This window comes from Prionailurus viverrinus, chromosome D4 (genome assembly GCF_022837055.1).
Source record: "Prionailurus viverrinus isolate Anna chromosome D4, UM_Priviv_1.0, whole genome shotgun sequence".
Taxonomy (NCBI): domain Eukaryota; kingdom Metazoa; phylum Chordata; class Mammalia; order Carnivora; family Felidae; genus Prionailurus; species Prionailurus viverrinus.
Genome location: NC_062573.1, coordinates 85,724,524 through 85,750,380, shown reverse-complemented (window position 1 = coordinate 85,750,380; position 25,857 = coordinate 85,724,524). Strand labels below are relative to the sequence as shown.

General features: G+C 50.1%; 1 long non-coding RNA gene and 1 pseudogene across 1 annotated transcript; one reads left to right on the top strand and one right to left on the bottom strand.

Annotated features, from left to right (window-relative positions):
• Positions 1-111: 111 nt before the first annotated feature.
• Positions 112-277, bottom strand: LOC125151063 (uncharacterized; annotated as a pseudogene).
• A 20,711-nt stretch (positions 278-20,988) lies between these two features.
• Positions 20,989-23,884, top strand: LOC125150978 (uncharacterized). Its single transcript, XR_007146559.1, has 5 exons — positions 20,989-21,231; positions 21,734-22,173; positions 22,649-22,858; positions 23,436-23,600; positions 23,834-23,884. It is a non-coding gene; the product is annotated as an uncharacterized LOC125150978 (long non-coding RNA).
• Positions 23,885-25,857: the final 1,973 nt, after the last annotated feature.

Here is a 25,857-nt window from a genome sequence, read left to right as displayed (position 1 = left end):
ATGAAACATTACAACAAAAGATGTTATATATATATATATATATATATATATATATACACACACACACACACACACACAGATATATATATATGTAAGATGTTAAGATGTTACATATTTTTAAAAACTCAAAATGCAATTTTAAGTTTTTTTCTTAAATGTTTCTCTTTCCTTTAATGCATGCATTGCCACACCCCATAAAACAATGGGAAAAAAATCAGATTTAAACAGGAAAGAACAGAGGCTACATTCGATCTTAGCCAAAAGGCCAAGAGGCAACTGCACATATAATTCAGAGTAATGATTTTCAGTGATGTTTTAGGGAGTTACGAATATAGAAAAACAGGATGTTGTGACAAACTCATCAAGAGGTGCTAGGCGCTAACGAGAAATTCCTTTGATTCAGGGAGAGGGAGAAAGTGCCAGTGAGTTCAGGATCAGTGGCAGAGCTCTTCACTGATTCACTTACGGAGACAAGACAGGCTTCATCTTGGAAAAGAGGCTCAGGCAGGAAGCCCCTGGAGCCCTCTGGACCCCAGTTCCCTCTTCTGGAACAAAAAAGAGGGGGCTCATGATATGGTAGTCATTAACTTTGCTCCCCTGTTAGATAAATACGGACTAACTTCTTATATAAAACCAGGTATGACATTATTAAGGTACTTGAGACAATGAGAAATGGTCAGTCCAGCCTCAGGCTCTTGTAGAGGACACACTAGCCCTGGCCGTGGGGAAGGAGGGTGCAGCAGGCCTGGGGTCACCACACACTGTGGGCTGAAAGGAAACTAGAGACCCCTTGAGATGCCCCCTTAGGCCCCTAGCGTGCTTGCTCCAGCCTTCAGGCTTGCTTCTTAGCTCGGTGTTTCCACCATTTGGAAAGCTCCTAAAAAAGAAATATTCCAGTATTTTGACATGGTTATTTCAGAGATAGCCTGGATGCTAACATTTTTTTTTTTTGAGAAACATTTACTTTCACATAATCAGAACTCCATCCTGGTATTATCAATCACTTTGGAGAAACTGTGGCAAATTTGGTGCTTTTCTTACAAAACCATGCAAGCTTTGTGAAAACCTTCCTTCAATCATGATCTGCTGAAATGGTGTTTGTGAGGTCACTTCCATACAAGAAATGTAAAAAAAAGAATTAAATGAATCATGTTATCCTCCTCCATGACCCCAACCTCCCCCACAAACAATAATTGGAATTGTCTCAAAATGTCTCCACCCCTACACAATGAATTTTTGACAAAGTAATTTTATGGCGCTTGAACTTGATCAATAAATTCTGGTCAATACCATTGAAGGTGAGTTTGCCTAATATGGCGGCCACATCATTGGATCCCAAATGTCACTGGGTCAGTGGGGGCTACACACAGCTCATCTTTGTGACCACAATTGAGTCCTCAGACAAGTAAATCAAGACAAAGTCATTTACCAAAGACACATACAGAAGGTCTTTTGTTTGTTCTTGTTTTTATCTGGTAGTTTTCTGATCCTGAAGCTTCAATTTCTGAAGACATGAATTTTATCTGTTAAAAACACCCATAGATTTTAGAGCGTAAGGTAAAAGTTCTTATGTTACAACATGCAACTGGGTTTCACTACTTTTTTTAATCATGGGAGAAGCCAGGGGATTTATGAGATCTACCTAAGACATTAACCAGACTCCTCCTCTTCAGTCTCTGATGTGCACAAGAGAGATGTATAACTCCCATCTGCTTGTAATACGAATAAAAGTTTAAAACCTGAGGTTTTATTGTTACCTTAAAGAATCAAATCTTTTATTTGAAATAAGAAAACTGAAAACCAATTTAGGGAGGAAGTCTAACGTCCCCTGGAGCAAATGTGAGTTTCTTTCAGCTTAGAAATAATGATAAGCTGTGGTGTCTGAAAGGCAAACGCTTTCTTCTTTTAGAGAGAGCATGACCGTGACCACGAAGGAGTGCCTCTCAGCTCAGTCCTGATGCCCTGCCCTGTCACCTGGAAGTCACCTCTCCTGTGACCACCACTGGTTTTCTTGAAACTTCGAGTCTGAAATTGGCTTGGAAGGTCTACAGGTGAACACATATGTATTTTGCTTTCTTAAGAGAAATTCCCATGATCTGAGGGTGATGTTTTTGCAGGAGTCTGTGTCCTTGGCCAGATTCCCATTTCCTAGATTTTCTTATGCTGAGATGCTTAGTCCAATCTCATTAACTACTTTATTCACCCGTGACCAAAACTAGTTTAAATTCTTACCTCTCTCAGAGAGGTTCACAAATTGATGAGGGGGAAATTATGTGTTCTTTAAAAGCACTTGAGAACCTATCAGAAATGTTAGACTGGGCCACTTTTATTTATTTATTTTTTTAATGTTTATTTATTTTAGAGGGAGGGAGAGGGAGGGAGGGAGGGAGAGAGAGAGAGAGAACGAGCACACAAGGAGTGGAACAGCAGAGAGAGAGAGAGAGAGGGAGACACAGAATCTGAAGCAGGCTCCAGGCTCTGAGCTGTCGCACAGAGCCCGACGCGGGGCTCGAACCCACCAACTGAGAGATCATGACCTGAGCCAAAGTTGGATGCTTCACCGACTGAGCCACCCAGGAGCCCCAGGATTAGGCCAGTTTTAAAAATCTGTATACTGCAGAATACGATGATATGCAAAATATTGGAAGAGATAGTCAAACAAGTTGGGAGAGACTGGGTTACGATGAGATTAAAGGACATTTTAATCTCAGAAATTCTCAGACTCTTCCTTTGCCTGCCTCACAACCCAACATCCTCATTCTCAGCCATCAGGTATATACAGTGGGAATTTGAATGTTCATCCGAAAACCAGAAGATGAAAACATAATGGCCCCAAATCACCAAAGCTATCACAGATCTTCCCACATCCATGTAGGAGCAGTTCTGTAATAAAGACCATAACAATGGATGGCACAAATTATTAATGAATTAGGAAAAGGAAAATGACGTAAGTCTTCAGAATGAAACAGTTATGTCCTTAGCCACTACACGGTGAGATTTCCAAAATACCAAGACTGAAGAGTGGTGTGCATAGCACCCCCTGGTGAGGAGACATTGCACCAAGGCTTTATGGAGAGAGAGTAGACTGGACAGACATTTGGGAACAGAGCACACCAGGCTGTGGAAACAGCTGTGGCATTGCCCCACGTGGGACCTCACTTGGCACACTTGAGGATGTGTGAAAATTGTCTAAGTATAATGAAGGCGATGTTTCAGATCAGTGCAGAGAGGATGAACAGTCCAATGAGTGGTTTTGGAACAAATGAGTATCTCTTTGGAAAATATACATAATCTTATATTCCTAGTACGTACGTACACACACACACACACACACACACACACACACACACCATAAATTCTGGATAAATTAGGGAACTAAATGTAGTGACTTCCAGTTAGAGATAGTGGTGATTGATTCAAGCACCTCCATTTATATTCTCTCCTTCCCCTGACCTCAGTAAAACTACGTGAAAGGATTTTTGAAAACATAAACCCACAAAGAGAAAAGGAAAAGAGACAGCAACAGATTTTCAGAAGCTAGAAAGCAGGGATGAGTAGAAACTGACTAAGCAGAACATGGAGAGCCAAATCATGAGCCAGCAGTGGGGAGGTCCAGGAGAAAAGGCAGCAAAAAATCCTCAAAGCCTCAGAAATTGGGAGCATCCGGGCCCTCAGGAGGAAAGACAGTGGGCTATGAATTAGAAGATCATTTAAAATCTGCGTAAGGAGCAGTGGACACTCATCTTATTCACCGTTCCTCACAGATGGGGACTCCTCCTCCCCCTAACAGAAAGCTGGAGGTTTGTTCCTTGGAGAGGCCAAGGAAAACACGTCCATGTGGGGGGGACCCCAACTGGTTGACTTGAGATTCTTGCCCTTCTTCTCCAATGTGGCCCCAGGACTTGGTCTCTAGGAGCAAGGCTGAAGGTGTGTCTTTGGTGATTTGGAACCAAGCCAAGCAGAAGGACCTAAATACATTAGAAACAGGGATCCCTCCCACCCCACAGTGAAGCTCACTGGGCACAAAGAACTCACACATCAGCAGACAGCCAAGAGGCACAAATGCTTAAACAAACCCACCAGATGAATGACAGGGATGGGAACAGACAGGAGGGGCACCTGGAAGGTGCAGAGGCTGCATATGAAAACTAAAAATCATTAATGTCCTCAGAAGGCCGAGAGGAAATATTACACTTTGGGGGGAAAGCACCAGCAAAGGAATAGCTAGAGAACTATAAATTTAAACTAGGATATCAGAAAAGTCACACTGGATGATATATTTGACAATGCTAATCTTAGGGACTCGTGTTCACGGAAACACATCATAGGAGTGAAAGGCAAGCCACAGGATAGCAGAAAATATTTGCGATCTTATCTCCAGTGAAATAATAGTATCCAGTACACATAGGGAATATCTATAAATACGAAAAAAGATAGAAAACCAATAGAAAATTGGGCAAAAGGTTTGGTAGTCACTTTATAAAAGAGAACATTCAAATGGGTATGAAAAGGTGTTCAACTTCAAGAAGAAGCAACTTAAGACCACCTGATATACCAGCCACCAGAGTAGCTAGTGAGAAACAAACATACTAACAACCCAAGTATTGGTGAGAATGTAAAGTGATCAGAACAATAACACTCTGTTGCAGGAGTGTCAGTTGCTAAAACCGCTTTGGAAAACTGTTTGGCAACATCTACTAATGTTTGATGCATTCAATAATTCTACTCCTCGGCATATACCCAACAGAAACACACACATATATTTACTAGAAGACACCTACAAGAATGTATCTATCAGCAGCAAAATGGACAAATAAACCGTGGTATATTCATTCAAAAAATACCATACAGAAATGAGAATGCACACAAGATAAATGAATTTCACAAACAACATTGAGTGAACAAAGCCAGACACAAAGGAATAGAATTCTGTGTGATTCCATGTGTATGAAGTTCAAAACCAAGTAAAGCTAATTTATAATGTTAGAAACAAGGGGCAGCTGTTTCCTTTAGGAATGGCAGTGCCTGAGAAAGGCACAGAGGCATCTGGTAATGTTGTCTTTCTAGACCCGAGTGCTGGCCACATGAGTGTTTTCACTTTGTGAAAATTCACACAGTTGAACACTTGATTTGTGTGTTTTGCTATATTTAATAGAAAGTTACTTATAAAACCATACTAGAAAGGTGGAAGATGAAAATATGGCATGCTCTCGGGAAATACAAAACAATGACCATGATTACAAATGGGGAGAAAGATGAAACAAGACAAAAAAATCTAGAAGACCAACTTCAGAAGGGCCAACTTCAAACGAAGTGAGTTTCTGAGAGAACAAATTGAGAAATGGTGGTGGGGGTAGGAATTAAAGAAATACTTCAAGAAAATATCTCATGACTAAAGATTTGAATTGCCAAATTGAAAAGATGCACCAAGTTTGGACCACATTAAATGATAATAGTCCCCCATCAAAGCACATCATTACTGATTTTCAGAATCCTGGGAACAGAAAGATAATTTCGTGTTCCCATAGAGAAAAAGTAGATCAAATACAAAGAATGGGAATCAGAATAACCTTGAAATTCTCAACAACAACAACGGAAGCTAAAAGACAATGAAGGAATGTCTTCAATATTGAGATTGCCATCTTTTATACCCAGCCGAAGTATCAAATATGGAGCTGGATAAAGACATATTTAGATGTGAAGTGCTCAAAAAATTTACTTCCCATTCCCATTTCCCAGGAAGCTGAGAGGATGTTCTTGACCAAAATGAGGAAATAAAACAAGAAAAAGTATGATCTAACATTCAGGAAACAATAAGCTCCAAATGAAAGAGGTGAAGAGAACCCCAGGATGATACAGGGGGAGACTGCAGGATGCCACATGGAGGTAGGTCTGCAGAACCATCAGCCTGGCCACAGATCAGAACTCAGGACATAGTTTCAGGAAGATGATATTGTGCTAATGTGTATGAACACATCAAGAGAAGCTCTTCACAAATGGAGTAGAACTTGAAATTAATTAAGTGGTAAATATATATATATATATAAATAATCAATAAGAGACTGTTAGTAGCTCATGAAAAGACACAAAGTTTTAGGGTTTGTAGGGTAGCAGTCGAGAGTACAGAATATAAATCCAGAATGTCTGGGGTTCAAATTCTAACACACAAAGACTGACTTACCTTGATCAAGTCACTTGACCTCCCTGGGCCTCAAGTGTAAAATCAGGGTTGTTATAACAGTCTTTGGAAGAGATTTGTGAAAACTGAAGTCCTTGGAAGCCTGCCCAGCCCAAAGAAAGCGCTGTGTGAGCGTTAACTATCATCATTGTTACCACCAGCACCACCATAATCATTGTGGTCCAGCTGGTGGTTCAGCTGTGAGGGGTGTGACTATAACAGAATGCTGAGATTTTTAAAAAATTCTTTCAACTAGATAGAGAAAAAGAGAAGACAGACATTGCTGTGGGATCAGAGAAGGGGAAGAAGAAAACCATCATCTTCCCCTTGGCGAAGTCTTAGATGCTTTTTACAACTAAAAAATAAAGAAGTAGCAATATACACGTGCTTGTTTGAGATAGGGGTGGATATCAAAAGAAATAGCTAAGAGAATTGCCGAGAGCTGCTTTGTGAGGGCAGAAAATGGGGGAAGTGTTATTCTTTGTAACAATCTTCAAAAAATATGTGCAGATATACTTTCATTTTAAAAATTAAAATTAAATTTTTCTTCAAAAAAGAAGTCTCCAGGACAGATGGTTTCACTGGAGAATTCTACCCAGTATTTAAAAAAGAATCAATGCCAATAATGCACAATCTTTTCCAGAAAACATGAGAGAGCATTTTCCCATTTCATTTTATGAAGCCAGTTTTATACTGACACCAGATCCAAAGCCAGGACCAAAAAGGGAAACTGCAGACCAATATCCCTCCTGAACGGAGATGTAAAACCCACTGAGAGTACTGGCAAATAGGATTCAGCAGCACTGAAAAGGAATTACACACCGTGACTGAACAAGGTTTACGCCAGGAATGCAAATGAGTTCAATATTCAAAAGCCATTCAATGTCATTCACCATATCAACAAGAAGAAATTTCATGTGATCATGTCAATTGATGCACAAAAAACATTTGAAAATTTCGAAATCCATTCATGATAAAAAAAAAAATTCCAGAAAACAAGGAATAGGGAGGAACTTTCTCAACTTGATAAAGAACCCACCTGCAGGAAGCCCATGGCTAACATCTGCATAACGGTCAGATGTCCCCCACAACTGGGCACAAGACCGGGATGCCCACACTCCACACTAGTAATCCACCCAGTTCCGGAAGGTGTAGCCAGAACTCAGAGCAAGAAAGGAAATAAAAGGCAAACAGAGTGGAGTCTCATATTTGCAGGAGTGGTGTTCTCTAAAGATGCCATGAAGCCTGAGTTTGCAAACACCGCACCACCTCAACACTCAGCATTCTGGGGGGAATGTGGGGTTTGGTTCCTGAGAGCCTCCAGTCACAACAGTTTCAACAACCCAAATGCTATTTGTGTTATGGGGGTTTGTTTACTGATGTCCTAGTGAAACCAGCCCGTGTCTTCAGGCTGAAACCCTACCCTTCCACATAACCCTTTTCTCGTTAACACTTAGCAGGCAGTTTTCAACTTCTTCCCCAGCATCCCGATCTGCACAACCTGTCCACCTGCAAGCTTAACATTTTTATCCTGTACCACTTTCCACCACGTGTGAGCCAGATCCGCTGAGAAGAGTTTAGTGTCTTCCTGACCCTAGGTAATGTGACTGTCCATTGCTTTGGCTTTCTTCACAACCATGCCACCCACCTCACATTCTTTTATCTATGGTCATTCTGTGAATCCACAAATGTAGCCTCTTTTCCACTTTCTGTGTAATGTCTTCATGCAGTAGAGATGGTACGTTAGCACTTTCCAGAGCAGCCTCGTGTACGGCTTGGGGAATTTCCTCTTCCTGTTTCAGGATATCCTGTATTGTTGATTCACTAATGTTGAACTTGTGGCCAGTAGCACCATAACTTGTGCGTGAACAAAGCTTGTCTCGAACGTAAACTTTCTTCTGAGGCACATCACAACTTTTTGTGCTAGAAACACTAGACAGGACATCAGCACTACCCCTGGGGCCGTTTTAAACAGCGAAACAACCAATAAAAAAGCACAAAAATGCAGACAGTGTGGCACTAAATGGACCGTGAAAGAGACATTTGTTCATAAGAAGGCAGAGCGTTGCTTTGTTCAACATCAACAGGGAGCGTGGGCACTCAGCAACTGAATTTTTTCACCACTCAGGGCATGTTTGCAAATGACCATGAAAAGCACTGTGTGCATTATTTTTGGGTTACAAATAGATTTTAGTGAGTAGGTGAATTTGCAAATACAGAATTCATGAATAATGAAGATCAACCAGACTTGCAAAACACATTGTTGACAAAGGACTGCTAGCTAGCATACATAAAGAACTCTCAAATTCAACAGTAAAAACATAAAGGATCCAACGGATGTGAAGAGACACCTCACCGGGGAGAGGTGTGAATGACAAATTAGGCACGTCAAAAGATGTTCGACATCCCTCGCTGTCAGGGAAATTAAAACCACAGACAGACATCACTAGGTATAGGGAGACACCTGTCAGAACAGCCAACACAAACATTTCCGAGAGGGCCACAGGCTGGAAAGGCTGAGGACGCACCCCGGTAGAATGCACGACGAGATCACCGTTCTCAAACCCAGTATGGCAGTCTCTGGAAAGACCAAACATCCACTTACCATGAGACCCAGACCCAGCAGCGTGGCCCTGAGCGTTTATCACGGAGAAATGAAAATCGAGGTCTGTGCGAAAACCTGTCCGTGACTCTCATAGTACCTTTATTTACAATAGCCTGAAATGAGAAAACAAGGACGTCCCTCCGTGGGCGAACACTTCCACCCCGCGGCTCGTGCAGACCACGGAACGTGGCTCAGCTGCACAAGGAGTGCGCTGTTGGTGCGCCAGCCGCTTGGATGGATCTCAGGGATCTCAGTGGAGAAGCCAATCTCAAAAGGTCGCATCCCGCACGATCCCACTACAGAGCATTCCCAGACAACCCGTTTTAGAACTGGCGCAGGTGGGGGCGGCGGGGTAAGGGGCAGGGGCAGCGCAAAGGGCCACGTGGGGGAGGCCTTTGTGGACACGGCGTAGGCGGGCATCTTGCTGGTGGGGTTGCGGGAGCCTGCGTGTGGTGAGGTGTCACCCGTGTCGACTTCCTGCTGCGGATAGCACACCATAGTTGTGTCAAAAGTCACCACCAGGGGGCGCCTGGGTGGCGCAGTCGGTTAAGCGTCCGACTTCAGCCAGGTCGCGATCTCGCGGTCCGTGAGTTCGAGCCCCGCGTCGGGCTCTGGGCTCATGGCTCAGAGCCTGGAGCCTGTTTCCGATTCTGTGTCTCCCTCTCTCTCTGCCCCTCCCCCGTTCATGCTCTGTCTCTCTCTGTCCCCCCCAAAAAATAAATAAATAAACGTTGAAAAAAAAAAAAAGTCACCACCAGGGAAAACTGGGTGAGGGCGTATGAGCCTCTGTATTACTTTTGCAATATGCTGCGAATCTGTACTTATTTCAAGATGAAAAGTTTTGAAACTTTGTGGGAGGCACGTCAAAGAACCTGCAGACGTGTGTTAAAGCCACCACACGCGTCGCAGACGCCTTACCCATCGGGTGAAAGGTCACATGATATCGGGCGGGACCCCTGGGGGCCTTGAAGGAGGGCTGGAAAGAGAGTGGTACTACTGGGGTGGTGACTGGGAGAGCAAGCGGACAGCCCTGGGCGCGTCGGTGGGGAGAGGAGTACAGAGTGCGCAGCATGGGGAACTGCCCAGAGCCGCGGGCACCCACCTTACGCAGGTGCTCTGGGCAGCAAACTGCTCCAAGCACGGTTTTGTGGGCCAGGCACTGGGGCAGGACTCAGCAGCACAATCCAATTGCTGTGTAGACGGGCCACGTGGTGGAGCCCAGCTGCCGGACAGGCTGGTGCAGAGGGCGTGGGTGGGCCTCCCTCACAGGCCTCCTCCGGAAGGAGGGGCTCAGCAGGACCCTTCTCCCCGAGGACTGGCGGCCTCCCCAGCAGCGTGGTGCAGCTTCCACAGGGCGGCTCGGGGCTTTTTCTGTTATACAGCCAATGACGCACATTCGGCGTTTCAGACAAGTTTTCAAAGCAATAAGGACTGGAATAACCACACGAGCACATCGGTTTCCAGTCTTGCATGACACACACATCCCCCGTTTTACAAAAACGGGATCACATCCTAGTCACCGTCACACTCACCCCTCCTTTAATTGCCCTCTTTTGGGGTCCTTCCTCTAAACTCATTACCACCCCACTCCTCGCCAGGGAAGCCCATTGCTTCCTCTATGTAACTGTATGCTAAAATACTTAAACACTTTTTTATTTAAACATATTTAAGTGTTCCTAAATTTCTTTTTTCATTTCACCCGAAAGGATTAATGTTTTACACACTTTCCTGTCTCTTGCTATTCTCACTAATAATTTGGAAATGCCTCAACACCGCTTGGTATAGACCTCATGCATTCCTTCCGAAGACCGCGTAATATTTCATGCAATGTGATTCCCGCAATTTACGCAAGCATTACCCAACCGATGGGCAATTTGTTCTCAGGGGTTTTACCACGCGGTATTTTTAGAAGAATGCTGCAATAACTATTCTTTAAAATTTTTTTTAATTTTTTTTTTTTTTTTAATTTTTGAGGGAGGGAGAGAAAGAGAGAGGGAGACACAGAATCCGAAGCAGGCTCCAGGCTCCGAGCTGTCAGCGCAGAGTCTGACTCGGGGCTTGAACACAAACTTTGGGATCATGTCCTGGGCTGAAGTAGGACGCTTAACCCACTGAGTCACCCAGGCCCCTACAATAAACATCCTTTTTAAAAAATTTTTTTTAATGTTTATTTATTTTTGAGAGAGAGAGAGACAGAGTATGAGCAGAGGAGGGGCAGAGGGAGAGGAAGACAGAATCCGAGGCAGGCTCCAGGCTCCGAGCTGTCAGCACAGAGCTCAACGTGGGGCTAGAACCCGTGAGATCATGACCTGAGCCGAAGTCAGATGCTTTACCGACTGAGCCACCCAGGTGGCCCACTATTCTTATGTTTATGTATATGTCGGGTTTTTCTACTGCCTGGGTCCTCACGTGTGGGCTAGCTGTGTTTTTAATACATATCTCCAGATTATTCAGCAAAGAGCTACAGCAACTTACAGCTCCACCAGCAACGAATGAAGATCCTTTTCTACACATTTCTACGAGCTATAGAGATTATGGTCTTTGGTAATTTTTGTAAATCTGCATATGCTAATTTTAGCATATCCTTGTCAATTGTTTCTATTAAAAATTTTTTTTTTCTTTTACATTTATTTACATTTGAGAAACAGAGTGAGACAAAGTGTGAGCAGGGGAGGGGCAGAGAGAGAAGGAGACACAGAATCGGAAGCAGGCTCCAGGCTCTGAGCAAGAGGTCAGCACAGAGCCTGATGTGGGGCTCGAACCCACAAACTGTGAGATCATGACCTGAGCCGAAGTTGGACATTCAACTGACTGAGCCACCCAGGTGCCCCTATTTGTTTCTATTTAATAGCTACTTATGCCTTGCTGTCTTTCCATTTTTCTTATTATCGCTCAAGCGTTATTTATATATTACGCCATTAATAATTTATCTTTTATATGCATTGCAAATATTTTTCCAATTTAACATTAGTTTTTTGACTTACTTGGTATCTTTTGTTATTTACATGTGTATATTGTATATGTGTGTATTTTTATATACTGGTATATATTTTATAAATATATCATATATTGTATATAGAAACATTTTATATACAAATATTTTTATTTATTTTTTTTTTTAAATTTTTTTTTTTCAACGTTTATTTATTTTTGGGACAGAGAGAGACAGAGCATGAACAGGGGAGGGGCAGAGAGAGAGGGAGACACAGAATCGGAAACAGGCTCCAGGCTCCGAGCCATCAGCCCAGAGCTCGACGCGGGGCTCGAACTCACGGACTGCGAGATCGTGACCTGGCTGAAGTCGGACGCTTAACCGACTGCGCCACCCAGGCGCCCCTATATACAAATATTTTTAAATTTATGTATTTAAAAAATATATTTTACATTTTTAAAAATTTTTATGAAGTTGGGGCAGTTGACTGGCTTAGTCACAGAACATGTGACTCTTGATCTTGCGATTGTGACTTTAAGACCCACGTTGGGCATAGAGCTTAAAAAATTTTTTTGTGTGGGGCACCTGGGTGGCTCAGTCAGTTAAGTCTTTGACTCTTGATCTCAGCTCACGTCTTCATCTCAGGGTTGTGAGTTCAAGCACTGCATTGAGCTCCACACTGGGCATGAAGCCTACTTAAAAATTTTTTAAAAAAAATTTAAGGGGCACCTGGGTGGCTCAGTCAGTTAAGTGACCAACTTTAGTTCAGGTCATGATCTCATAGTTCATGAGTTCAAGCCCCGCGTCAGGCTCTGTGCTGACAGCTCGGAGCCTGGAGCCTGCTTTGGAGTCTGTGTCTCCCTCGTTCTCTGCCTCTCCCCCGCTCACACTCTGTCTGTCTCTCTCTCAAAAAAATGAATAAATGTTAAAAAAAAGTTTTTTTTAATTTTTTTGTGTGAAGCCAACTATGTCTCTCCAGAGTTTCTGGGTTTTAGTTTGGGTTGAAAAAGGTCTCTGAAGCACGGGTTTGCATACTTTGTAGACGTCGTAGTATTTTGCTGTTTACCTTACCCCACCCCACCTGTCATTTGTTGTGCGATAGGAGAGCAGGACCCAGAGCGATGGCCGTGTGCCCCTGCCATTTACAAATGAAGCCAGCTTCTTGCTCTGCACTGAGACCCCCTTTGGGACCAGCCAGCTGCCCATGAGTCAGCCTCCGGTCCCACAGGTGGCTGCCCCGCTCCACGTCCAGGGTCACCACCGCCCTGTCCTGACCGCAGACCGCTTTCTTGGGTTTTTGTGCAAATGCTCCTTTGCAGCAGCAACGGGCTGGTGCCAGGGCACCCCTGCTCCTCCTGAGTACAGGTGGCTGCCTCTGTCTGGCGCGTGCCTGGTCCACGTAGCCACGTGGCTGGTCCAGCCAGGGAACCCCAGCAGAAGTGGGGGCCTCGTCCCCCGAACGACAGAGAGAGGGGACTTGAGAGACCACGGGGCGTGGCGGTAATGCCTGGGCCAGAGAACCGCAAACCTGCCGTGCGTACCCTGACCTCAGCGTCAGGAGGGATACGCTTCTTGCTTCCAGGCGTCTGGATATCGGAACCTCTTTGCTGCTGCAGCCTAGCACACCCCGACCTGAGCAAATGCTCCCGGGACTAGGGGACCAAACCCCACCCAAAGCACGATGCAAACAGCAAGAGGGGGTGGCCCTGTCCCACGCCGTCCCCACTGGACGAGTTCCCTGGAGCTTCTTACTCGAAGTGCGGTCCCTGGAGCATGACACCGCCCACAAGCTCAGGCCTCCCCAGGCCAGCGGGACGGGAGACCCCGGCCGCCGTCACCTGGCACCTGCTTCACCCACTGCGCTCGGGGCCCCTCCCTCGATCTGCAGCCTTTGCACACCAGCTATTGGCTTCCAGCGCTGAAAGTTTAGACTCGTGTGCACTGACCCAGATCCGCTCTCACTTCCCGACTCCTAGACAAGGGCCCTCCAGGTCAGCCCTCCACAAGCCCCCCCCACACAGGGGCAGAGCTGGGGGCGTGGGGGAGGCCGGATGTGGCTGCCGCAGGCACCTGCCCTCCCTGCCACCTGCCTCCACCCTGCAGACTTGGGGTTCCACGAAGGTCCCCCAGGCAGGCCCTGCACTTGCATTCTGCCTGTCTGTCCGGCTCCTCCTCCAACATGGCCACGATCTCCTTTCCAGCTCCCAAAACTACACGGAAATTTCCAGATCTACCATTAGTGCCCCCTCCCCCATTCTCTTCACTCTCAGTGGACTTTTTTTCTGCAGAATTGTGTTTTCATGTATCGCTATTGTCCTTGTCCTGAACCATTTCGGTAACGAGGCCTCAGTGGCGTTCAAGACGGTGGTCCCCGAACATCAGCCCACGATGCTGTGTGAGTGCCGAGAACGGAGGCCTCGAGCCGGGGCATCCACCCTCCCCTGGACGGGGTATTTGCCACAGCAGCCTGAGGAGACCAGCAGGCACGCTCCTCCAGTGTTCTTCACGGGGCCCAGAAGTACAGGCTGGGCCCCGGCCCTGAGTCACCTCCTCCTCCCCCCGGGGCCCCCGCCTTCCGCATGGAGCCATCTGCCAGGCCAGCACAGGGCCCGTGTTTGCTGGTACTGCAGCTCTGAAGCGTCTGCAACACTTGTTGCTGACGAAGCAGAGCAGACCATCTATAGAGGGATACGGGTCGTTCTCTTCACCTTGAAAGAAGCCGTGCTCGGAATCAGCAGCTTTGCAGGATTTCTGCTCTTGAGGGCGTTTGCCACGGAGCGTTCCTCAGACTCCCCTTCACCGGAGCTATTCAGGCCCACAAGTGGATGCCGGGCTCTGCTGGCGTTTCTTTTTTCAAGTCACTGCACGTGGTACTGAAATGATTTCGATGGATCTACATCACCCCTGGCCACTGGGCACACGATCCGGGCCAGGGAGCTGCAGGACGAGCCGCAGGAATTGCGGGAGCTCCAGAAGCCCGCGCAGAGACAGGGAGGCCGGGACGGGCCCCGGGGGAGGCAGCGCGGGGGTGGGGCCCCTGAGTGCGCCCGCACCGGGCACCGCGGGCCCTGGGGGTGAGCTGAGTGTGGCTCAGCGGCCAGAGTCGGAGGCGGCAGAAATCCTGCGGCGCGAGGCAGGGAGGCCGGGACGGAACCCCTCAGCTTGCGGCACATCCCGGGGGCCCAGAAGCACAGCCCCGTGGAGACGGTGGGGATGGGCTGCCGTGGGGGTGCCTCTGCCAACGTGAGGAGGCGTCCCGCCCTGGCTGATAGCGCGTGTTGCCGTCAACATATGTAAACACATGGCGGTAAGCTGAGGTCAGTGGGCCGAAAGACACACCCACAGAAATGAGCGTCCGAGATCCGTTCGTGGGCGGGAACAGCTCTGCCCCCACCGCGCTGACGGGGGTGTGGAGAACCGCCAATCTCCCCTGCTCACCACCCCCGGCCACGTTGGTGGTAGCCACGTCCACTGCCCCGGCCACAGCGGCCACAGCAGCTGGCTCGGGGACGGTGTGCAGCTCAGATCACTGGGGTTTTCAGTGTGGCCACAGAGGGAAAGGTGTCTGCCTCCAGTCTCAGGGTCAGGAGGAGCGGACGCCGGGTCCACACGTAGCCTCGTCCCCACTACGGTCCCGGTCAGGAAACGAAACCAGGAGGACCCGAGCAGAGACGGGAGAGAGACCCTCCTTTGCTCAGGACCGGTGGCCCTGAGCCCCATCCTCCCTGGACATCCCAGCTGTGCGAGCAAGTGAGTCCCCTGTTCGTCCCAGCTGCCCTGAGCTGGGATTTGCTCACTTGGGTGGTTTATAACTCACACAGGGTTTGGAACCTGCCCTGGCCTGAGGCTTGCGCCCAGCACGAAAATCGGGGGAGGTGCAGGCAGGGGCGTTGTGGAATCAGCAGCCCTCCATGGGGACCTTGCCTTCACTGCTGTGGGACTGGACCCCCTGGCTGCTCAGGCTTCATCCGCAGGGTGGAACATTCCAGAATATCAGGAGGGGCATCAGCCTTGATGGCTTTGACAGGAATTTACGAATCTTTGAGACTTGAATCCTGAGACTCAGAGGCTGCCCTCCACAGGACTGCCCACAGGACTTGGCCAGGACCAAACTAGCATAGAATGTGCTAGACTTCCCCAGTTCTCCGTCTCTGGGAAGGAGGTAGGCAGGGCCGTCCTTGGCATAGCGGTGTCCGCCGAGGAACTGTCCTGGAAATTTCTCTGTCTGCTCCGCTTGTTACGGGCTCATCTACAGTCTCCTGCCCTTTGGCCTGGTTGGCAGATGGGTCTCCTGTTGCTGCGTGACAAATCAAATATACACAAAGATGTACAAAGGCGAGGGCCTCATGCCTCTCTCCACGAACACCCGCAGGACGTTCGCTGATCCTCCTGCCCAGGGCTGGGAACGGCACGGCAGGTAAAGTATGCCTGCTGAGGGCCACCAGCTGTGTGTGAGGTCCTGTGTGAGGTGCTCGCACTGTGGGCCACGTGCAAGCCGGGGCTCACTGACCACTGCCGCCTGGGATAGCCGAGCAGGACACAAAACGCCAAGGTGACAACATCGGCCCCCGGGGGCACTTGGGGGCGGGGGAGGGAATTGTGAGGAACTTGCGTTCTCTTACGCACAGCTTTCAATATTTTCTTGAGTGTTTCGTAGCAAGAGTCACTTTTATGATCAGACGGTCAGGATCTCTTCCTAGCTCTCCTCCAAAAGCTGAGTATTGCCATTCTTTTTCACGTGTTCACCTGATTGACCAACAGAGAGAGAAAGAGAGAGAGAGAGACAGAGAGAGAAACAAAAAGAGGAAGGGAGAAAGAGACAGATATAGACAGAGAAAGAGAGAGAGAGACAGAGAGAGAAACAAAAAGAGGGAGGGAGAAAGAGACAGATATAGACAGAGAGAGAAAGAGAGAGAGAGACAGAGAGAGAAACAAAAAGAGGGAGGGAGAAAGAGACAGATACAGACAGACAGAGAGAGAAAGAGAGAGAGAGACAGAGAGAGAAACAAAAAGAGGGAGGGAGAAAGAGACAGATACAGACAGAGAGAGAAAGAGAGAGAGAGAGACAGAGAGAGAAACAAAAAGAGGGAGGGAGAAAGAGACAGATACAGACAGAGAAAGAGAGAGAGAGAGACAGAGAGAGAAACAAAAAGAGGGAGGGAGAAAGAGACAGATATAGACAGAGAGAGAAAGAGAGAGAGAGACAGAGAGAGAAACAAAAAGAGGGAGGGAGAAAGAGACAGATATAGACAGAGAGAGAAAGAGAGAGAGAGGGACGGAGAGAGAAAACCTGTGAATTTACGCATCTTTGATGACGAGCGAGGCTGACAATTTCCACGGACGGTCCTTAACTTCTGGCCCTTCGTTCCTGGCTTACATCACCTTTCCCTTGGGGCGTTTCTCCTTTTCTGATACACGTGTAAAGCCTACTTATATATTCAGGTTTTTAATCCTTCGCCCATCACTTGTGCTGCAAATGTGTCTTTGTCCTTAAACTTTGTTCACTGCGACACCACGGGCACACGTCTTTGCAGGGACGAACCTAGCAATCCTTCCGTCTGTGATTTCTGCCTGTGCGGTCGGACTCGGAGAGTTCTTGCACCTAAAACGGTATGTAGACATTCTTTCGTGCTACGTGCATAGTTTTAGGCTTGCTTTTGCCACTTGCGTATTTAAACCACCTCAGGTTCATTTTGATCTAGAACATGAGAGAAGAAGCTTTTTTCCCGCTAATGGTTGACCGATTGTGAATCACAGATGGGGGACTACTTTGCCGCTGGTGGGAAATGCTCTGTGACGGTTTAAGAAAGATTGATAAAGTCGGGCATGTTTCTGTGTGATTCTGGACTTCCTTACTGGTTCCACTCAACATTTGTATACATGCAACGTGGCAAGTATGAGAGTAGCAACTTGACAGGTTGGCTATGAAAAGTGACTGGTTTATACATGGCTTGTCTGTGGTTAGAATAATGCGTGGCACATTCTTAAAGGATGCTGACTTTTCTTACTTGTTACTTCCCCCACTAATATTTTGCAGTTCACTGCATGTTGGGTCCACACGAGAAAGTCGGGATTCAGTGAGTTTATGTGTAGAAAATACGGAACAGCGCGCCTCCACGGTAAACACTCAGTTATACTCTTTAACACCAAATGGCAGAACCACCTCTTTCTAGCCTGTCACCTTTCAGGAACATTCCACCTTCACTGTGGGAACGAAATCAAGGAGAAACACTCGTTTGGGACAGTGGTCCACATTTTCTGTTCACTAAAAATCTGTTACGCACTTTCACGTAATTCAAGCCAGAGATCAAGTCTCTCCGAGACTATATAGTCCTGCTGGCGGGGGAGGGGGAGGAAGGCCTTTAGCTTTCTGGTTTTGTTTTAAATTTCATTCCCAAGCTAAGACTGCTTTATGAGTTTCAGCTGAAATGAGTTTTCCCATCTCGTCACGAATCCGAGCGAGAATGTCGCCACAGACACACTCCGGACGGTCGAGGCCGGAGGTCTCACTACAGGAAAACCCAGCCGCGGTTCGCCAAAGTCAACAAACCGCAGGGCCGGATGCGTGATGCCGCGGTCGGCACTGGCGCACACGTCCTGCCGGTCTACCCTGACACAGAGACCGGCACACCTCCGTGTCCACGTCCCAGACGTTCCCCGCCCCCGGCCCGTTTCCCACGTTTCCACGGGCCACATCTAAGGATGTGTTGGAAAACAGGTCAAGAGCGCTAGCATCCAGCCACACACGCCTGGACCCCGCCCCTGAGACTTGAAGGAAGACTTTTTCCTCTCGTTCATTTCAAACAAAACAAAGACCAGAAATTCACCGGAGAAAATACCGGCTGTGGCAGGAGGGATCTAGATGGGCAGGGTCAGACTACACTGACGGTGATGATGCGGTGTTAGGGAGGGCGGTTGGCTGTGCAGACCGAGTCATACCTGCACGGAGCACTGAAGGATGAGGGAGAGGGTGCAAGCTGGCGAGCGGCAAGCAAGCTGTCCGGGGAGAACATTCCGGAAGGTGCCGCAGGCACAGCAATATGAAATCATAAAACACCCAAGCACATTCTAAGAGTTGTGAGTGCTTCGCAGTTGTTGGATTTACAGAATATAAGGGGGAAAGTCAGGCAGCAGAAGGTATAAATCACAGCTGGGCTCATGTACATGGGAAGGAATACGGATTCTTTTTTATTATTGTTTTAAGTAGGCTCCACAACCAACATGGGGCTCGAACTCATGACCCTGAGGTTAAGAGTCGCGTGCTCTACCCATTGAACCAGCCAGCCCCGATTCTTTTCTGTAGACAACAGGCCTCTTTTGGGGGCCCAGGAACAAACTGCTGAGGACCTGGGCAAAACTATGGCCATTGTCCTCAAAATAGTGCTCACAGTACAAGTGCGCCCGTAGTTTCAGAGGGTCCGCGGGACCCCGGGAGCGAGGACACAGAGCCCTGACCAAGAAGCTCACAGACCACAGCTGGAATTCAAGCTGAAGTGAGGGGGTCAGAGACTGTGTCACAGGCGCTCTGGGCAGAAGGGAGAGCACAGCAGAACCATCTGGAAGCTGCGGGACACATCTCACACATGGTGGAGGGCCAGAGTCCAGCATGCGTCCTGAACCGGGATGTGTCCCTGCTGCTTTTTTTTTTTTTAATGTTTATTTATTTTTGAGAGACAGAAAAAAAGAGAGCGCACACGCACCCACAAGCAAGCGGGGGAGGGGCAGAGAGAGAGGGAGACACAGAATCCGAAGCCGGCTCCAGGCCCTGAGCTGTCAGCATAGACCCTGACGTGGGGCTCAAACCCATGAGTTGTGAGATCATGACCTGAGCTAAAGTCAGACGCCCAACCTGCTGAGCCACCCAGGGCCCCTGCCCCCCATGTCCCTGCTTCTAACAGGTCATATGCCCCATCAATTTCTCAATTTCTTTTTTTTTTTTTTTTTTTTATTTGAGAGAGAGCAAGCTTGAGCTGGGGAGAGGGAGACAGAGAGAATGCCAAGAAGGCTCCACACTCAGCATGGAGCCCGATGCGGGGCTCGATCTCATGACCCTGGGATCATGACCTGAGCTGAAATCGAGTCGGACACGCACCCGACTGAGCCACCCAGATGCCCCAAATTCTCAATTTCTTAACAGCTGCTCGGGAAAAAGACGTCCTCCACATCAAATTTACACTATTTTGTAATCTCGTATTTTTCAGCTGGTTGGGGCAGTGGGAACTCTGATGAACTTAAACCTGACAACAATGGTTCTCACCCAGGGAACCCCAGGCATCCCACGGGGAGACTTGACCTCCAGGCGTGGGTCAGGCACGGGGCAGGGACACCAGGGCTCTCGACTCGTGGGCACAGAGGGTCTTTCTGTGCACCTGCCCAAGACATTGTCCCCAGCAGGGAATACGGAGCCGGGGGACTTGGGTCAAATCCCCAGGCCTGTGGTGGGTGGGCCCACCTGAACCACAGGGAGTGAGGAGCAGAGCCCAGGGGCAAGGGTCAGCACTGTTGTCAGAAAAGATAAAAAAATTTAAGAATGGAAAGAATGGTGCCAGTGAAAAACAACAGATTGGCGCCAAACTCAGAAAATTCACTTACATTTTCTTCCTTATTATCGGGCCTTCCCTTGCTCGCCAGATACTCACTGAGCGCCTAGTACGTGCCAGGCCCTGAGAATGACGTCAGCGGAAAAAACACAGGCAGAAGCCTTGCCCCTCGAGGGCCTTGCGTTCCTGGAGGTCGGTCGGGCTCACGTTGCTTCAGGGTGACCTTCCTCTGAAGGTCCCGGTGCTTCAGCGTTGGCCGACCCTGCCTGGGGTTGCAAGCCGCCTTCCCATCTACACCAGCCCTTGGCCTCTTTGCCACCATGAGGACCGACAGTAGGGGCCTCCTGGGGGCTCAGTCGGTTGAGGCTCCCACTCTTGGTTCCAGCTCAGGTCATAATGTGACGGTTTGTGGGTTCCAGCCCCACTGACAGTGCAGAGCTTGCTTGGGATCCTCTCTCTCCCTCTCTCTGTCCCTCCCCTGCTCATGCTTGTGCACCCTCTCTCTCAAAACAAACAAACAACCATTAAAAAGAAGGATGGACAGTATATTTGAAGTCACTGGAGAATACCCCGGCTTCCCCCACAGTTCCTGTTTCGATGAGGCGGAAGGCTCGTTCTGCTCGTCCCTGAATCTCCCCGGCAGGTGGTCACCTGCAGGTCCCCGCGCCGTGTGCGCATTTCCGTGTGCGCATTTCCGTGTGCGCATTTCCGTGTGCGCATTTCCGTGTGCGCATTTCCGTGTGCGGCGTGAGTCCGGGCAGAGCGCACCCGGGGGAATCGGGAGCACGGGAAGTGACTTTTCCTCCGCTTCAGGAACGTGGTCGCAGCTGCACCGTGACACGGACGCCCACATGTGACTTCAACAACGCAAATGGCAGAGCTCGGTTCCCGCAGCGACGTCGCCGTGCACCTGCCGGCTGGTCTCAGACTGCGAAAAACCGCGCGTCTTAGCAAAGGCAGGGCAGGACCCCGGCAGGTAGCCAGAGGCTGGGCTCAGGGCTGACCGTCAGGAATGCGTCACACGGGGCCCCCGCCCTCCAGTCCCAATCAGGGCGCGTTTCCAGGCTTCCCCAGCCACAGGGAGTGGGCGAGCGGCAGGCTCTGACCCCACCCCCCCAGGCCCACCAGTGCCCCGCGATGCCACGTGCGCCAGAGGCAGGGCTGCGCCCCCGACCACGCCCGCCTGCGGGGGCCGCAGCCCCCTCCCGGGGACCCCCGAGCCCGGACCGGGACACGGACCAGGCCCAGGCGGTGCAGGGGCAGGTTCCCCTGGGGAATGTGGAGCTCCCGATCGCTCGCTCGGGTCAGCGGCAGGGCAGTTTGGGGCCAGAAGGGAGACTGGTATGCCGGAACATTCCTCTGCAGGCTCCCATGACGGCCCTGCAGCGCTGGAGCAGATCCACAAATATTTGTCTGGTTGCATAGTTCAGGCATGTGAAAATCAGACCCGAGAAACACACCCTTTCTTCTCTTTCCAGAAACGCTGCCTGAGCTCTGACCCCTGGCGCTCCCGGCATCCACCCCAATTTTCCATCTGGTCTCCATTATCTCACTTCGGCGCCTTCACAGACTTTGCTGGAAACGAAAGCAGTCAGTGTTCCTCTTCCCGTCTTCGGTGCTGGCCGAGGCGTGCCTCCTGCCACAGGGAGGAGAGCCCCCGGGGGTCCGGTCCACACAGCCCTCGCTCGCCCCTGCCCTGAGCCACCCGGCCTCTGCTGCTCCCTGGAAAGGCTCTGGAATTCCTGATTCCACATCATCTGTGCGTGTCAGGCCCGGCACACTGTTCCAGCCAGCTGTCTCCAACCCCCCGGGGTCCCCTCCTGTCTGTGGCCGGGGCTCCCCTGACCCGTGGCTGCTGCTTCCTCGGGCTGCAGGCTCCAGAGGAAAGCAGACGAGCCGGGTCTGGACCTGCCGGGTGGTGAGAGCCAGCGGGACCCGGGCGGGGGGGGGGGGGGGGGGGGGGGGGGGCGTCTGCAGGGGGGAGGTGAGGCGGCACGGGGCTCCCGCACCCCCTGCATTATGTGGTCTCTTCTGTGTGGGCTGGAGGCTCTGCCCTGAGGTCCACGGGCAGAGTTCAGCCGCCCAAGAAGGTGGATGGGAACGACTGTGTCTCTATTTTCACTAACTTCTAACTACAAGTCAGATTTCCTTCCTCTGAATGTGGGTAACACAGCACGGTGGCGGCAGTGCACCCGGGGGCCCCGTCGACAGCAGGAGCCTCGTCCCGGACACTGTTTAAGCTCATCGCTATGTAAAATCATGGCGCCTGTTAGGCCCGCCACTGGGGCTTATTGCCCGTGAATAAAGAGGCATCCGTACTGCGACATCGCAAATTTATTCTTTAGACTCTAACCATGCTTTTCAATCAAGTGGATTTTCTTTGTTCTCCTAAGCGTTCCCAGCGTTCTTCTGAGAGAGGTCCTGCAACAGCCCCCACCCGTGCCCCCCTGTATCCCCAGGCCTGGCCATCCCGGCACCACCCCCTACCATCACAGAGCCCCGCCCCCCGCCCCGCCCCCCGCAAGCCACTGCCTGTGAGGCCGGAGCGCAGACGGCGTGGGAATTACAACGTCGACCCTGAGAGCCCGCACCTCACCTCTTCGGTGGGTTTCCCCAGGACTCACCCCATCCTGCCCTGACCAGCCCCCCACCCCTCACCCCAGGCTGCTCCCTGCCCTCCCGAATACCCCAGCTGTGCTCCAGTTTCTGTCTCCGGGTCGGCTTCTGAGGGAACGCAGACTTCGTGTGGCCACTGCTCCAGGCCACGGAGGGGTTTCAGGTCCCGAATGAGTCAAGGGCCCCAAGAGAGAGGCTCCCCCCATCCCCAGTCTTTAGGCTGAAATCTTAACCTTTCTCCAGGGTCTCCAAAGTGGTATTTCGGCAGCCAGGGTAGGGACGATGTCAGCTCAGATTCGTAGGTTCTCCAGAAGGACCTTTAAGACTTATCATCTTTTCAGGGGCGCCTGGGGGGCTCAGTGGGTTGAGCGTCCAACTTTGACTCAGGTCATGATCTCACAGTTCATGGGTTTGAGCCCCACATCGGGCTCTGTGCTGACAGCTCAGAACCTGGAGCCTACTTTGGATTCTGTGTCTCCCACTCTCTGTCCCTCCAGCGTTCATGCTCGCTCTCTCTCTCAAAAATAAATTAACGTTAAAAAAAATTAAAACTTCTCTTTTCAGTGATCATCTCTGGAAAAGGGATATCATGCGTGTATTCTGAATCACTTACGACCCACCCCTGGTTACCCGCTACTGTGAGGAGAGTCGGGGCCACATTCGCACGTGTATTTACCACTGAGGTGCCACAGAGCAGGGACGCTTGGACTATCACAAGGACAGAGACAGGTAGGCGGCGCACAGCACAAACACATCCTGCACCCATAATGTGACAGCTGGTTTGGGGACGTTCAGGGAAGTGAATAACCACACGTGGCCACTGCCGGCTGGTGTGCGGGCTGCAAATACAGCCCCCAGCGCGCTGGGGACCCAGCCGCTCTGGAGTCCTGGCTGAGGTGGGACAAACATGTCTCCCCGGAGAACAATTCTAATGTTGTTAATTCAAAGTTTCCTCTTTTCAGGGGTGCCTGGGAGGGCTCAGTCTGTTGAGCATCCAACTTCGGCCCAGGTCACGATCTCGCGGTTCCTGGGTTCGAGCCCCTCGTCAGGCTCTGTGATGACAGCTTGGAGCCTGGAGCCTGCTTCGGAATCTGCGTATGTCTCTCTCTCTGCCCCTCCCCTGCTCATGCTCTGTCTGTCTCTCTCTGTCTCAAAAGAAACATCAAAAAAATTGTAAGTTCCCACTTTTCATGTTGTGTCCATTCAGTCACACGTTGTGCGGGACCTCCTCAAGGACAGTGAGCATGGGGTGACCCACCAGATACGTATGCCCCGCGCTCATTACTACTGCCGTGTGACCAAGCACTGGACTCTTGGGGCTCAGAACCCCCTCTTTCATCCTTGACTCTGTGGGTGGGGATTCAGGAGAGGCTCTGAGGAGCGGCCACGGGGGGGCGGGAGCCTGAGTCCACATCCACAGCGGTGCGCTCACGAGGCTGACAGGGATGCCCCCAGGTCACCTCTCCAGCATGGCGGGCTCTGTGAGGTCAGGCTTCCCCGGAGACCCAGCCGCTGTGACCCTGCATCACCAGCCTGCCGGACTCGGGGGTGGGGCAGAGATCCCACCTCTTTGTGGGAAGAGTGTCCCAGAACGTGGGGTGCATGGTTGAAAAGCCACAGTATTGAATATTATACTAAACATGTTTGCAGTGAGCATGGAGACCCTTGAAGGCCATCCTGACTCGCCCTAACTTGGAAAGCAGGGACTGGAGGTTGGGAACGCCGCGGTGTCCCTAGAGCCAGATCTGCTAGAGCGCAGCTGAGCTGAGTGAGGACCCATGTGCTGACCAATTCCAGAAAAGCCTTCTGTGGATCCTCTCGAACGAAGAAGTGGATGGAGCAGAAAGCAGCTGTGTGGGAACAGACTTCAAGGGGAAACAGCGGGAGGAAACCACACCCTCAGATATTTACTGAAAACTCCACGGTTCGTTAAATACTTTCACTCGGTTTGTCTCATTGGGTTACGTTTCATACGTGACTAAATGTATCACCAAAAATACAAGCCAAGCATCAAGATGTGTATGGAGACTTCTGGATAGCATCCCCCGCTAATATGTAAGAAAAAGAGAGGGAGGAAAATTAATCAGGAAAAAGAAAGAAAGAAAGAAAGAAAGAAAGAAAGAAAGGAGGAAGGAAGGAAGGAGGAAGGAAGGAGGAAGGAAGGAAGGAAGGAAGGAGGGAGGAAGGAGGAAGGAAGGAAGGAAGGAAGGAAGGAAGGAAGGAAGGAGGAAGGAAGGAAGGAAGGAAGGAGGAAGGAGGGAGGGAGGAAGGAGGGAGGAAGGAGGGAGGAAGGAAGGAGGAAGGAGGGAGGGAGGAAGGAAGGAGGAAGGAAGGAAGGAGGAAGGAAGGAAGGAAGGAAGGAAGGAAGGAAGGAAGGAGGAAGGAAGGAGGAAGGAAGGAGGAAGGAAGGAGGAAGGAAGGAGGAAGGAAGGAGGGAAGGAGGGAAGGAAGGAAGGAAGAAGGAAGGAAGGAAGGAAGGAGGAAGGAAGGAGGAAGGAAGGAGGAAGGAAGGAAGGAAGGAGGAAGGAAGGAGGAAGGAAGGAAGGAAGGAAGGAGGAAGGAGGGAGGAAGGAGGGAGGGAGGAAGGAGGGAAGGAGGAAGGAGGGAGGAAGGAGGGAGGAAGGAGGGAGGAAGGAAGGAAGGAAGGAGGGAGGAAGGAGGGAGGGAGGGAGGAGGGAGGGAGGAGGGAGGGAGGAAGGAGGGAGGAAGGAAGGAGGAAGGAAGGAAGGAAGGAAGGAGGAAGGAAGGAGGAAGGAAGGAAGGAAGGAAGGAGGAAGGAAGGAGGAAGGAAGGAGGAAGGAGGAGGGAGGGAGGGAGGAGGGAGGGAGGGAGGAGGGAGGGAGGGAGGAGGGAGGGAGGGAGGAGGGAGGGAGGGAGGAGGGAGGGAGGGAGGAGGGAGGGAGGAAGGAGGGAGGGAGGAAGGAGGGAGGGAGGAAGGAGGGAAGGGAGGAAGGAGGGAGGAAGGAAGGAGGGAGGAAGGAAGGAG